This window comes from Pollicipes pollicipes, unplaced genomic scaffold (genome assembly GCF_011947565.3).
Source record: "Pollicipes pollicipes isolate AB1234 unplaced genomic scaffold, Ppol_2.1 Scaffold_4002;HRSCAF=4701_pilon_pilon_pilon, whole genome shotgun sequence".
Lineage (NCBI taxonomy): Eukaryota > Metazoa > Arthropoda > Thecostraca > Pollicipedomorpha > Pollicipedidae > Pollicipes > Pollicipes pollicipes.
Genome location: NW_023596420.1, coordinates 27791253 through 27805263, shown reverse-complemented (window position 1 = coordinate 27805263; position 14011 = coordinate 27791253).

Below are 14011 nucleotides of genomic sequence, written 5' to 3'. Positions count from 1 at the left end.
CACTGGGCCATCCCACAAGGACTGGGTCACCTCAACACAGGGCCACCCCGCAAGGACCGGGTCACCCCGACACCGGGCCACCCCGCAAGGACCAGGTCACGTCGGCACCGGGTCACCCCGCAAGGACCGGGTCACCCCGACACCGGGCCACCCCGCGAGGACCGGGTCACCTCGGCTGCGGAGCACCCCGCGCCGCATGACTGATGGCCACGAGTAGGCCCACTGAGCGGCTATCAGGGGGGAGGGGGGGGGGGGGGGGGAGACGGCACTAGCAGGGCACGATATTGCGACGCTCCCCGTCCGCAGCCAGCACGGCAACGTCGCATTATCGGAGGATCGGAGGAGGTCGAGATCCGGTGTGCGGAATGTCCGCCCCAACGTACGACTTGGAGTTTTGTCACAGATTACGAGTTCATTGCCTCGATTTTGCTCAACCTGAGAAGCTATTGGGCGGAATATGATGACGCTGTCTTAAATTTGTTAATCTAGCACACTGTAGATAATATCACGGTGAGCGAACTGATGCTGTGCTCTGAACTCCACTGCCTCGGAAAAATCTGCTCAACGATGGTTGACACTGTGGGTCCATAAATGGTTTGGGGAAATTTGACTGAACGTCGCCGCATGAAAATGACAAAATGGTCTACACATGGCTACTTGCGAAATATCCTAAAGTACCATAAGTCCCGCCAAACAGCAAGCAGTCCCCCCACCCCAACCCACCTTACCCTCCCCATCTCCTGCCTGCCCGTCCCCACGCCCGACCATACGGGCGCCGGCCAGCGCCTACCTGAGCCGCTTCTGGTAGGCGGGCGTGAGGACGCTACCGCTGCTGCTGGCCTTGACATGGTACTGGGAGGGGAAGGGCGCGGCGGCGCCGCCGCCCAGGCCGTGCTGCAGGTGCAGCGCCGACGGCACGGAGCTGTGCGCCTGCCCCATGGCGGCCGGCCTCGGAGCGCGGCTCAGGTGCGGCGCATCGCTCTCCGCTGCCAGGACATCGCCACACTGGTCAGCAGCAGCACAACATAGCTCAAGTGTGGTGCCATGACTGTTGGGCAGCTAGGCGTCACATAATACAGATCACGTGCTGAGTGTCACCTGTTTGGGAGCGGGGTTATGGCATCACGGTACGGGTCAGGCCCAGCGCATTCTTATTTGATGAGCCAGGGTGTGACATTACAACACTTCACACTTAGTGTGTGGTTCCTTCCTGGATGGGGAGCAGAAGCATGACATCACAGCATGGCTCAGGCATAGTACACTGCTGGTTGGGAAGCAGGGGTGTTGGGTCACAGCATGGCTCTGGTGCAGTACATTGCTGGTTGGGAAGCAGGGGTGTTGGGTCACAGCATGGCTCAGGTACAGTATATTGGTGGTTGGGAAGCAGGTGTCTTAGTTCACAGCATGGCTCTGGTGCAGTACATTGCTGGTTGGACAGCATGGGCTTTAGGTCACAGGATGGCTCCCTGGCAATATGTTGTCATCTGGCAGCACAAGTGGCATCATATCCTGAACAAATTGGGAATTTTGTGGGTATGCCTCAGTCACTGCAAATGGCTATCTGTCTAGTGCACTCTATCCAGCCTCTCAAAACAACTGGACACAATAGGTGTGATGAAATCACAAAAGCATGGACCAGGAGCAGTCCAGTGGCATACATTCTGATTCAGATGTGAATAAAATTCCTCCCCAGATGTAGGATAATGTGATGAACATATTGAAGAGGATAAGCATTTTAAATACCAGCTGTGCAACACCAGAAAGGAGCTGTCTGGCTTTGCACCATCTAAAAGCATGTGATGTGAAATAAGCATCATGTGTAACTATAAAGCTAGTGATGGGCCTGTACCATATCATTGCAACATTAACATGGAGTCCATTACAAGTGCAATTACTAACAGTTCACTTAACTTTGGAATGGTAACAAACATAACTATGGATTTGTCAGACACATGCAAATTCTTTAGGGATAAAAACACAGAAGATGAGTGGAAAGCAAGCTGCATCATTAATTTGACAGACAAGCCAAACTTTGATGGAAAGAAAACCAACTGCAACCAAGCTTGAAAATGAAGAAACAAAGTTGTTTGCAAAATTACCTGGCCATTTGTAAAAAATCAAACTTGAAAGCATTCAAACCCTTGCTAAATGATCTGACAGAATTGGTGGACACCAATGAACCTTAACTTGTATTGCATTTGGAACTGGAACTATAAATTTGCTATTCTGTGCCAAGTTTGACACAGCCTTGGCAGCCAACCATTCAAATAATAGATGTTACAATATTGGAGATTGTTGTGAAGGGCGGAAATAATGGGAAAATATTACCAGAAAAATACATGCTAGGCAAGATTTGATCAAGATGTTTTGGTGCTGGAAAATTGGGTTAATTCAGGGCCCTATGTGTTCATGTTGTGAAAGTGTTTTTGCTCAAATAGCCATTGTACAGGCTGCTTTTAAGTTTATTTAACACCATCTCCAGTGAGACACCCCAGCTTGGCATTTACACAAACTTGACTTATCATCAGAGAATATGCCTAACACTGCCCAAGCAGTGTCAGTAACTAAGATTTTAGGGCGTACTTAATTACCCATGAAATAACAAATGCTGGCATGTTAGTAAGCTGTGCAGGCCTACATACTTAGCTACATCATGTATGCATTTTGCTTGAGACATCAAATTTAGAGAACAGCTTGGCTGGTTGGGCATACAATGGCCTTCCTAAAAATATGTGATCTCCAACTGGTTTATGATCAGAATTGTTCAATGGTGCCATGAAACATGTGATCAGTTTCCAACCTAGGTGATTTGATTTCCATAAAGCACACTTAATGGACACAAGAACATTTACACATTGCTTTAGGAATTTACTTTGCGAGCAGAGGCAAAATTATTATACAACTATTTCTCCAAATGCATTATTCTGAATGCATGCAACCCACAGGCCATATGCACAGTTAGGATGCAGGTGAAGTATGGATCAGAGGAGTTGTAATGGAACTTCAACAATGCCTTTAATAAAGTATCACACCTGGGTAGTTGTCTTTTACTAAGGCATCAATGTCATTTAGAACAAACAGTTGGTGATTGGTCACCCTCCAAACAAAGTAAAACCCATATTTGTTTTCTTACAACAGGCATAGCTTGCCAAGGTGGTTCCAAACCAATCGGTACTTGTAACAGAACCGAAAGACACCTAAGAAGTTACACAACTGCCACCAAAATATCTGAATTCCCTGGGTCATGCACCCTGAAAGATTATAGTTCTTAAATGAGCCTCCTTAAAATAAACATGAAATGACCACCAATGGCAAAAGTATTGTCTGGTCAGCTGGTGCTCACAAAGTTTTGTAAGTTAGCTTTGGAGACCATTGTTCTCTTGCTTAAGCCCACAGTATCAGTCCCCCACTTGTCACCCCAGACAGGCAATCCAGTTATCACACAGCAGGACAGCATGATGTACAAACAGGCTACACCATGTCCAGTCATGATTGTTACAGGCAGACTTTTCCAGGTGCAATTTAGAAGCACCAGGTGGTGCCAAAATATGCAAAAAGCATGGTGTCATGGTTTTTTAATCTGTATTCTAAGGACCTTAGACACATTAGTTTTGTGCAAAAGGAATATGACGCATATCATCATTATCTTTTATTGAATTATCTATGGATTGTATATGCACCAGTATAGGCAACAAGTTATGTATGACTAGTCTTTAGTGACAATAGCCATGTACTGCATAAGTTTTCATCAGAACACTGAGCTAAACCACTCAGAGCACAAGGTACTGTACACCTGAATTGCCATTGCAGGGTAAGTTATGTACAAGCAGGCTTTGTGAAAGTAGCTTTATGGCACAAATATTATCTGGCCACTGATTTGCTCTTGAATTGAATGAAAGCTAACAAAAGGAAGCACCTTTTTCAATAAAAAAGCTATCAGAAGACACCTACATCATGAAATGCTTTGCTCTTGTAATGCTTCTGTTGTCAATGCCTGATACACCTGATTAAATTGCTATGTTACCTTTCTTTGTACATTCAGTGTGAAATCATAGTCAATATGATAATGGTTAAGCCCAGATGCTTTGCCCAATCTGAAGAATCCATCAAATCACAATATCACAAGCTCATAAGCCACAGCAACACCTGTATATATCCAACCATGGCATCATAGATGTTCATGGTTAACTTCAATACTAGTACCATGATTTTATATGAAGGCTGGTATTTAGAGAAATGCCTTACATCTGAACTTGGTTCTCACCATACAAAGATCTGATTGCTGCTGTGCACCTTCCCTAACAGCTTGGACACAGAGTAATCATCAGGGATGTAATGCTGGATTAATTCCTGACATAGGCAGCTGTGAAGCCAGAAAAACTCCTAACCAAAAGCTACCAGGCTCACACTAACTATGAATCTTTTGATCAGCCTGCACATCCTTCTCACATTTGCTTGAGAACATCCAGGAAGTGGTCATTATACCTTACTTGGCTATGAACTAATGAAGGGCACTACCTATCAAACTTTCTGATATCTGAGGTCAATATATCAAAATGCTAACCAAGGTATCCCACAAAAGCAACATTCCTTAAAAATCAAAATTGCATGGACAAGAATGAGGAGCCTGCACTTGAACGATGCTTCCCTTTCTAAACCTGTGATGCGTCCAATATAAATTCGTGCTAGAGTTTACTCATCTGGGCGGCAGATAAGGCAGATAAATGGCCAGACTGACTTCTTACCTTCTGAGAGAATATTTATTTCTTCTGGAGTAAAGCAGTGATGTCACAGAGTTTCTACGTTTTCAACAATAATTTCTGGGAAACACACCAGGCTTTTCCACCCATCCAACAACTGGCACCTGAACCACCTAATTATAACAGTTAGACGAGTGCGGCGAGTGTGGCGCACAACATTGCAGGGCAGCCATTCTTGTGACGTTGAAAGCCAAATTGCACAGAAATTCTCAGCAAATGTGGCTTTATAATTCAAACAACTCAAAAACATAAGCAGTATACTATGAAAATTTAACTTCTGAGTTTGTAGAAATATGAGACAAATTATGCTTGTGTTATGCCACCACTATCAGCCTCGGAGCTTGCAGCGACATCTATTAACCGTATGAACTACTATCAAGCTAAGGTTATTTATTTCACCTATAGATGTCGGAGTAAAAGGCCGTTGTCCTCCAGTAACGTAGCACCCGGAGTCTGTGGCTCTCTCCCTGCCATTGCCAAACGGCGCAATCCTTTTCTTTTGTGCCTCGATATGCAACGAGCTTTTTTCGCCCAAATGATTCGCTCAAATGAGCGAAGCTGACATTCCATCAAATACAAAAATGACCCTTGAGAAGTTTTTGATCTTCAAAGGAGCAAGGAACCGGCCAACTGTGTGCGTGTCATCAACTCAGGGCGTAAAAATGGACAACTTCGAGCCCTCAGATCATTGGGAAGGTCTACAAACGGAGGTTAGGGTTCCATGAGCGGACCAAAAAATACTCTGCTTCATTGGAAGGCTGTGATTGGAAGGATTCTGGAACTCACTGCATTGTCCAGAGCGCCTACGAACTTTACTGTTGACTTGATCCTGGCACTCCGATGCTGAAAAGGGTAGGTGCTGGACACCAGAAATTGTCTGTAGCAGTGCTGAAGACTGCGAAGCCGAGGCTTCCATTTCTGCGAACTCGAATTTAGGTGCCTTGCAGACTGAACAAAACTTTTTTAAGGCTTTTGAAGAAATTCAGTACTGTTTTAGTCTTAAGAAGAGTTGATCAGAGATAAGCGTTACTACTGATCAGCACCGTAATGAACATCGCATGTGTAGAAACGCCTGAAATGCAAAATTCCCAAACTTTCAACACGGGTGGTGACCGTGCTACCACGTGTCTGCGCTCTGCGATAGTGGGAGTGGTAGTGGCGCGGGTTTTCTCGCAACTTCTCAGCGCTGACTTTAGTTCTTTGTAGCTCTGGAAGCCATTGACCGATTCCATCCACCCGCGATGCAATCGGTAGGTACTCCCGGATCGGCCTGGAAAGTGCATTGTTTGGGGTGCTTTTGGCCACGATAGTATCACAGGCCAGGCGATATGTACTGTATTGTATGGTCAAACTGCTATGGTCCACGTTTGGTAGTCGTTATCGTAGCCCGGTCAAAGATGAATCTGTTTATTCAAAACAAAAACCCCAAATGTGATTTCTACATCTAACCAATGTCTGCGGCTTAAAGGGAGTGTTCCACCCTTATATAGGTTTTGAACTGAAATAGCCATTTTGAAGATCATTCGGTGCCGGCCCATTACGGCCCTGCCCTCCATAAGAGTTAAGTCCCTCTCGCTTCTAAGCTACGTGTCCGTGACGACACGCAGACTGTTTCGGGGAAACTATTTCAAGGTCCCCCAGGCATCAGTGATGTCATAATGACTTCATTCAAATGTTGTCATTCCATTAGGCATGCGGCGATCAATGCCAAGAAATATATGAGTGTCGAATCGTTCGTATCTGGCATTCGCGAGCACAACTTCCAGATGTAACGACCGTCAAATGGCTCTCAATCAATGTAGTGCAAGGCATGATGATGTGATCAAACAATGACGTAATGGGGAGCATATTTACTTACAAGAAAACTTGTTTTGTCTAGATTAGTCTAGACAAAACAAGTTAACTAGACAACACAAGAAACGGTCTTTTCCACCTCAAAGCATACCAATAGTTACAAGTGAGCTTATTTCATCACATTTGATGTTTGTGTCAGCATCTTCAAAGATGAAACATTGCCTTGATTAGTAGTGGCGTTATTCAGTTTTTAGTGTTAGTATGACTCGTGAAATGCTTTAAAATTGAGCAACGTGTAAATAATTTTCTTATACATAAGAAGAGTGGACAGTTTGGTGAATTCGAGTTCTGCAGACCTTCAAAACAACCAATTAAGGGCATGGAAATGGCGACAATAAGTGTAAGAATTTCCGTTCTGAGGCTTGGGGCAGCACGAGTACGATGCATCTCAAACCAGCCATTTTTCGGGTTTTCGGCTCACCATCTCAGCACAGTATCAAGCTTAGATTCCGCTATGTCCCCAGCATACCCCGTTGTGCGCATTGTTCTCAGCCGTTAGCCAATTGATCTCAAGTGCGTTGATACTCCGCTGCGCCGCCATATTACAAATCAGCTTGAGCGCAATTCCGCTCCTCGCAGCCGGCACGTCACGTGGTCCTTTGCTGGTGGTCAATCGCCATGGAGCAGGCACCGACCGACTGCCGATGCGTGCGAACGAAATCAGCGAGCTCTGATGCAAATGCAAGGTTTGAAAATCATGTCTAATTTAGCATGCCGTCAGGGACCGCGGAGACTCTTGTGGGTCTGGCTTACCACCGTCAGCTTTTTGACGAGGGCGGGCTGGACCCAGATAGCTTCCCAGCTGGGTTCCGCACACAGCACCCATCGACACCATGCAACGCGGAGTACGAAGCGGCGCTGTCGCGGGTCCACGGCGTGCCTTTAGCGTTTGTCGCAGTACTGGCCAATGGCCACTAGTAGCTTTCAAGTGTCGTCAAAAGCTATTTAGGAGTACGATTTGCTCAAATTTGGCTTAACCGCCGCCGTAATCCAGATGAAAACTCTGAAACCACCAGTATGAGTGACAAGAAGCTCGCACATTTTGACAGACGTATAATTGGCAAAGCGCGTGGTGCCAAGTCCAATGCTGCACGCGTCACGTGTCAAGAGAATTTACTTGTGGAAGGCAAAATTGGTCCTTTTCGCCGTTTCGCATGATTACGCTGTGCTTCGGCAGCCGGGTGAAATGGAGGTTTGTTGCGCAGTAGCGGAAGTGCCTTCCTCCTTTTACTGTTGCTTCGATAAAGGCATGTTACCGAAATATAAACCCAACTATAGCTCCATTCTCCTTGTTTTTGTCCGAGGAATAAGGCTACTTATTATTACTGTCCTATCAGATTATCTCTTACCTTGACACAGTTGGTGGTAAGAAGAATTAAGAAATTTCGGTGGGCCGGAAGTTTCATTTTCATGCTCGGACGGCAAGTGCAGTAGCAAAAGCCAGTAGAAAGTTAGGGCTGCTCAAATGGTCCCTTGTTGCACTAGATGTCAAGACTGTGCCTGTGCTGTTCCAGTCTCTGGTCAGGCCTCACCTCGAATATGGCAGATGCATGGGGGCCAATGTATTGTGGAGACTAAGACACAGTTGAAGTAGTATTGAGGAGGGTATCCAAGCTGGCCACGTGTGTGTCACACCTAGATTATGAGGGCAGGCTAAAGGTGCTCAAGCCGCCAAGCACGTACTACCGGAGCTGTCCAGGAGACATGCTCATGGTGTACTGGACAACCACAGACAGGCTGAGAATCAGCCCTGATGAATTATTTCAGTGTGACACTGGGGAGCGCGACGCTGCAAAGCACCCCTTGAACCTCAAGGAGCCCACTGCAAATAGCTCTCATCGCCACAAAACATTCCGCGTATGTGACATAAATGAATTGAATAGCCTGTCCACCGAGATAGTTACAGCTCCCAGCACAAACGCATTCAAAACCGTTTGGACAAGCACTAGATGTATAGAATCCACCGGACCATGCCCAGATAGCCGCAACGCGAACTCTGGCGGCCATGTTGTTGAAGGCACCTAAATAATCATCCGAAAAAAAAACTCCAGGAGCAGCACAGATCGGGAAGTTTCAGGCCCTTGCAGAACTTTTCTTCCTGAACATTCTATTCTGTTCTGTTCATTTCTATTTTGTTCTATAAATGTCGGTCGCGGTGGCGAGGCGGCCGCGAATGGTGGGCCCGAAATTGATATAATTTTGGTGCGTCTGTTATAATCCCCATTTATAAGCCAATCTCGTGCCCGTTTTTATTATCTCCTCCCTACCGTTCGCCTTCCCCGCAAATGTCAGCACTTAATTTTGAGCAGTGCTGTAAACGCTGCTCACTTATTGCCCACATATCTTACGATCGGGCATCCATATACGCAAGCTTTGGCCAGAGTACCGTTGATTTAATAATTCTTAGGACAAAGATGAACGACTTTTGCATGTTGTTACCAAGTCCGTCAGATAGAGGCCGTTTTAAAAGAAATGGATGCTGCCAGGGCCCCACTCAAAGTCGTTTGGCTTCATGTGCAAGCGTAAGAGCTCGGAGCCGGTGTTGTGTGGTTCTTACTCTGCTGGGGAGCGGCTGTGCTTGTTTTCACTCTTCACGTACGCTTCTAAGCTCTTACCCAAGGCGATGCGGAAGGCACCATCTGCGGCACGTGGCACGTGGCTCGCAACGAACTATTCATCCCCGTTGTGTTGTATGCAGTCTGCAAGCATTCGAGCTGTCCACAAACGGGCGAGCGCAACCTAGGTACGCGTTTGGTATGCGTAAGATGGGTCATATATTACGAGTGCTGTTTACTGATTTTTTGTTTTGATTATCAGCTCATCATCAAGAAGAGCTTCACCGGGGAGCATGGTGGAGGACATGGACCCGGACACGGGCGTGAACACGTGCACCAGCGGGGGCACAGCTGTGGGGAGGGGTACGGGAACGTGCAAGAGAGAGGCAACTGGTGCGGAGACGGGAACAGGACGGTGTGAATGGTCCCAGGAGTTTCTTGTGCTCTCTTGTCAGACAGCAAATTGGTGCTCCGATGATTAAGAAACGGGGCGGGGACAGGATCAGAGATCGCGATAGAGACTGAGACTAAGATGGAGACGGAGACGGGGTCGCAGACGGAGGCCAACGAGACGGGAGATGGAGACGGAGACCGACTAATATGTACTAATAGTTGTCCAGGGGTGCTAATAGCTAAGATAGTTTTCCTGCCTTTCTTTGGTTCAGAATTCTCTTTTTGCTCATAGGCATTAAGGGAGCTCAAAGGGGCCTTTCAAGGAAGAGGGCTCGAGCCAGCATTAGAGGGATTCAGCCCCCCCCCCCCCTGAAAACATTTGGAGTGACGCCCGTGATTTTCAGCATATTTCAACTCTGCATTATCGGGACAGTGAAACACGCTAATAGCCTGTGATGAGCTGGCATGAGGCTGGGCAAACTGGCTTGAGCCACTTAATGATCTCATGTCACGTGTTTAAACACATTTTCATCAGGGTGTCTTCGCATTTTGATGTGCCGATCGTCGGCGACGCGCTGTGCTAGAAGTCTCGAGATTGGTATGCCCAATGTGAGGTCGACCTCTCGAGCTTGGTGTGGCCAATGTGAGGTCGACCTCTCGAGCTTGGCATGACCAATGTGAGGTCGACCTCTCGAGCTCGGTGTGGCCAATGTGAGGTCGATCTCTCGAGCTCGGTGTGGCCAATGCGAGGTCGATTTTGTGGTGAGGGCAGACTGCGGTCGACAGGGGATTGCCTTAACATTCCGTCTTAATGGCGTCGCCGCGCCGCCTGTCGCATTTGAGTCGTGTTGCTTTACGCGAAAAATGGCCGCGTCTTGCAACCTAACGAGACGTTTGCCTGAAATGTCCAGCGCTGCAATCTCGTGGGTGTTCTTGCCCAGCGGACAAGGGATGCACTGAGAGACAGTGATAGCTTTGCTTGGTTTCAAAGAAGAGTATGTATTCCCACGGAATCACCACATTTCAGGATGGTCTCGGAGAACTTCAAAACGGCCTCGGAGAACCTTCGCACGGAGCACTCTTACAGTACTTAAGAACCTCGCTGAACCCCCTCCGAAGAATGTTCGGGAACCCATCCTGGGTTCCTGAGAACTTGGCCGATACTTTTCAAAGGGATGCTGAGGAGACCCTTTTGCTTTCATTTATCATTGACGGTTTTCATCCAAGGACCTACATCGTCTTCAGTGCTTCTGCAGAGCTTCACGAGATCCATACGACGTGGAAAGATCGCCATACAATTGTCAGAGGTATACACGATCGCCACATTTGCAGGATTGCAGCAAATAATATATGAAAGATGGAGGTGAACACGAATGTATTTTTGGAGATGTACCTTATTCCTCCCATTTTTTAACCACAAGGACACACAAAACACTATTTTCTTTACAACCAAGACCGACGGACAAGGCACTACTGCCGACTTACAATCATGATGTACCCGTAACCGACGCACACGCGTTGTTATGACCGGCAAACAAAGCAGCGTCGTGTTTGAAATCAGGGCGACGCTGAGCACAGTAAGAACATGCTGGGATAACCCAGCGTGATACAGGTCTAGTCGGCACAGCTCAGCGCGGCCATCTGAAACTATACATGAACGCTGACCTTGGCACCTGATGGCCTTGAGGTCCGTGGAGTAGTATCGGGGCGCAGACTGGGATGCAATCACGACCATGGTGTGTGTGTGTGGGGGGGGGGGGGGGGGGGGGGCAAAGCACTGCTTTGCAATTACGTCAGTAGGCAAAACAATGTGGTCTCGGTAATCACGACCGGCGGAAAAATAGCTGTCCTGTTTTAATCACGAACGGCCATCAAAGCACTCGCATAATCATGACCGACAAATAGGGCTATGTTGCGTGAACACAACCTGCGGGCAGAGCACTATTTTTCCTGATTCATATCAAGTGAACAGAGTAATCACGCGGCAGCGTCCCTGCCCGCGGCCGTAGTCCTTCAGACGCGCCGGTAACGTCTCAGCCTCGCCGGTAACGTCTCAGCCTCGCCGGTGACTTCTCAGCCACGCCGGTAGCACCTCAGCCGCACCTGAACACTCCCACCCGCTGCCGCCGCACACACTCGGCGCACACCGTAACGCTGATGACTCACGGTCAGTGACGCAGACGCATCTGCCGACGACGAGGCGTCTCCGGCGGCAGTGACGCCGGCACATCTGCCGACGACGAGGCGTCTCCGGTGGCAGTGACGCAGGCGCATCTGCCGACGACGAGGCGTCTCCGGTGGCAGTGGCGCAGGCGCATCTGCCGACGGCGAGGCGTCTCCGGTGGCAGTGACGCAGACGCATCTGCCGACGACGAGGCGTCTCCGGTGGCAGTGACGCAGGCGCATCTGCCGACGACGAGGCGTCTCCGGCGGCAGTGACGCAGGCGCATCTGCCGACGACGAGGCGTCTCCGGTGGCAGTGACGCAGACGCATCTGCCGACGACGAGGCGTCTCCGGTGGCAGTGACGCAGACGCATCTGCCGACGACGAGGCGTCTCCGGTGGCAGTGACGCCAGCACATCTGCCGACGACGAGGCGTCTCCGGTGGCAGTGACGCCAGCACATCTGCCGACGACGAGGCGTCTCCGGTGGCAGTGGCGGCAGCGGCGTTCACAGGACGTCCGCTGCCGTAGACGTCTGGCTACCTTCATGCGTCGTGCGTCCCGCGCGAACAGCGTGACGGGTGGGCCGCAGCAGAACTGTCGACACTAGGCCGTCGCAGCGGGCAGCGATAGCACCCGATGGGGACTGGGTGCCCATCTGGGGAAAAGGCATGGATGTTGGATGCAGCAGAGGAGTTTCCAATCAATAATTCCTGGCATATTACGGGTTTATTTAATGGCATTTAGTGCCATCTATAAGGTTTGGTGGACATATCTTCAACATTTTGGCTATGAATGACTTGGCATCTATGAATGATTCGGCACACACCCAGCTTGTTCAATTAGTCAATGGTTTTCTAAAATACAACAGTGATTAACTGATCATCTTGGGTACTTCATCAATAACAATGATTATTATACGGGGTGTAACTTAACTTAACTGTAACTTTTCCTGAGATCCTCACAATTCACGTTCCTGTCACATGCCAAACTCACAAAGATCTTATCTTACTGAGATTCCCCAATTAAATGCAGATATGTTTCATAGAAAGGAATTATAGCATTGCCTTTTGTTTCACATAATACCAGTGCCAGCATTTTGGAAAGGAGTGAGAAATTTGGTTGTTTATTGGCGTTTTATGATACCGTCTGCAATGGTCATTTTGGACCCAGGTGAGTGAGAAATTGAAATACTTGAAATGGCACTGCAAGTATGGGAGTTACCTTGGCCAGATGTTTGATATCGCTGGATTATTAGTTGGTAACCACAAATTTATACAAATAAAAGGAAGGTTCTCACAACTGATGCCAAGCGTTTTTTGACACGGGGTGAGAATGCAATCATTCTCTCTTGTCCGCATTTGCCAGCTGTGCAGTGCAGTTCTCTGACAGAAATACTTGCTTCAATAATCGGCCATCACTTATCCTAGTCACAAAAACGTTAATTTTAGTAGTTGAACGAAAAAGTCCTATGTCAAACACGAAGTGACCACACAGTTAATCTCGAACCAATCCAGGCTCAACAGCATATAACACATTCATCAAGGACTGAGGAGAGATACCATACCTTTCGAATGATGTGTAATGCTTCTTCCTGTCGTTGAACCATACCGCGACCATAAAACACGAAATACGTTTTAGTGACAGCAAATGTACACAGCCTGGGAAGCATGAACGTGATCAGCACTATTACAACACTGCACTTCCACCAAAATTACACCAATTATGCCAAATAACGCTCGTATGAATATCACGTCTACCTACTGAAAGATTACTCTCGAATTAATGCCTTTCGAGTCCGAAGGGGCCGTCTGAGAATTCCGCCAAAAACTATACAAGTCCTCGCCAGGTGCTCACTACATCCGGGAACTTGCACGAAGCATTTTAAGGTGATTCTGATCACGATGAGGAGTTCTCGACGCCTTCGCCGAAGGATGTGAAAAGGTGAAGGGCTTGGCATACCCTAACTCAAGTTAATATACTTCTCCAAGCGGAAACACGCCTTTGGGGGTGTTTCCATGAGGCAGTTTTTAAAAGGTATCACAGCATGTTTTCAGCGTTGTTCATGACTGGTGTGCCTTAAATAGAAACTGTTTTCCTCCCGTTTGATGCATTTTCAATGGTGGATGGTAGTCAGTGTCCATGAGGAGTAAATGGTTCAAAATAATGTGAGGTGTATGCTTTGGTAGGTAACGCTGAGTATGTTTTGGGTGGCCATAATACAGCACTGCATGTGCATGCAAATGGTCGCGGATGTTCCAACTCCAGCACCGAATGATCTCATTA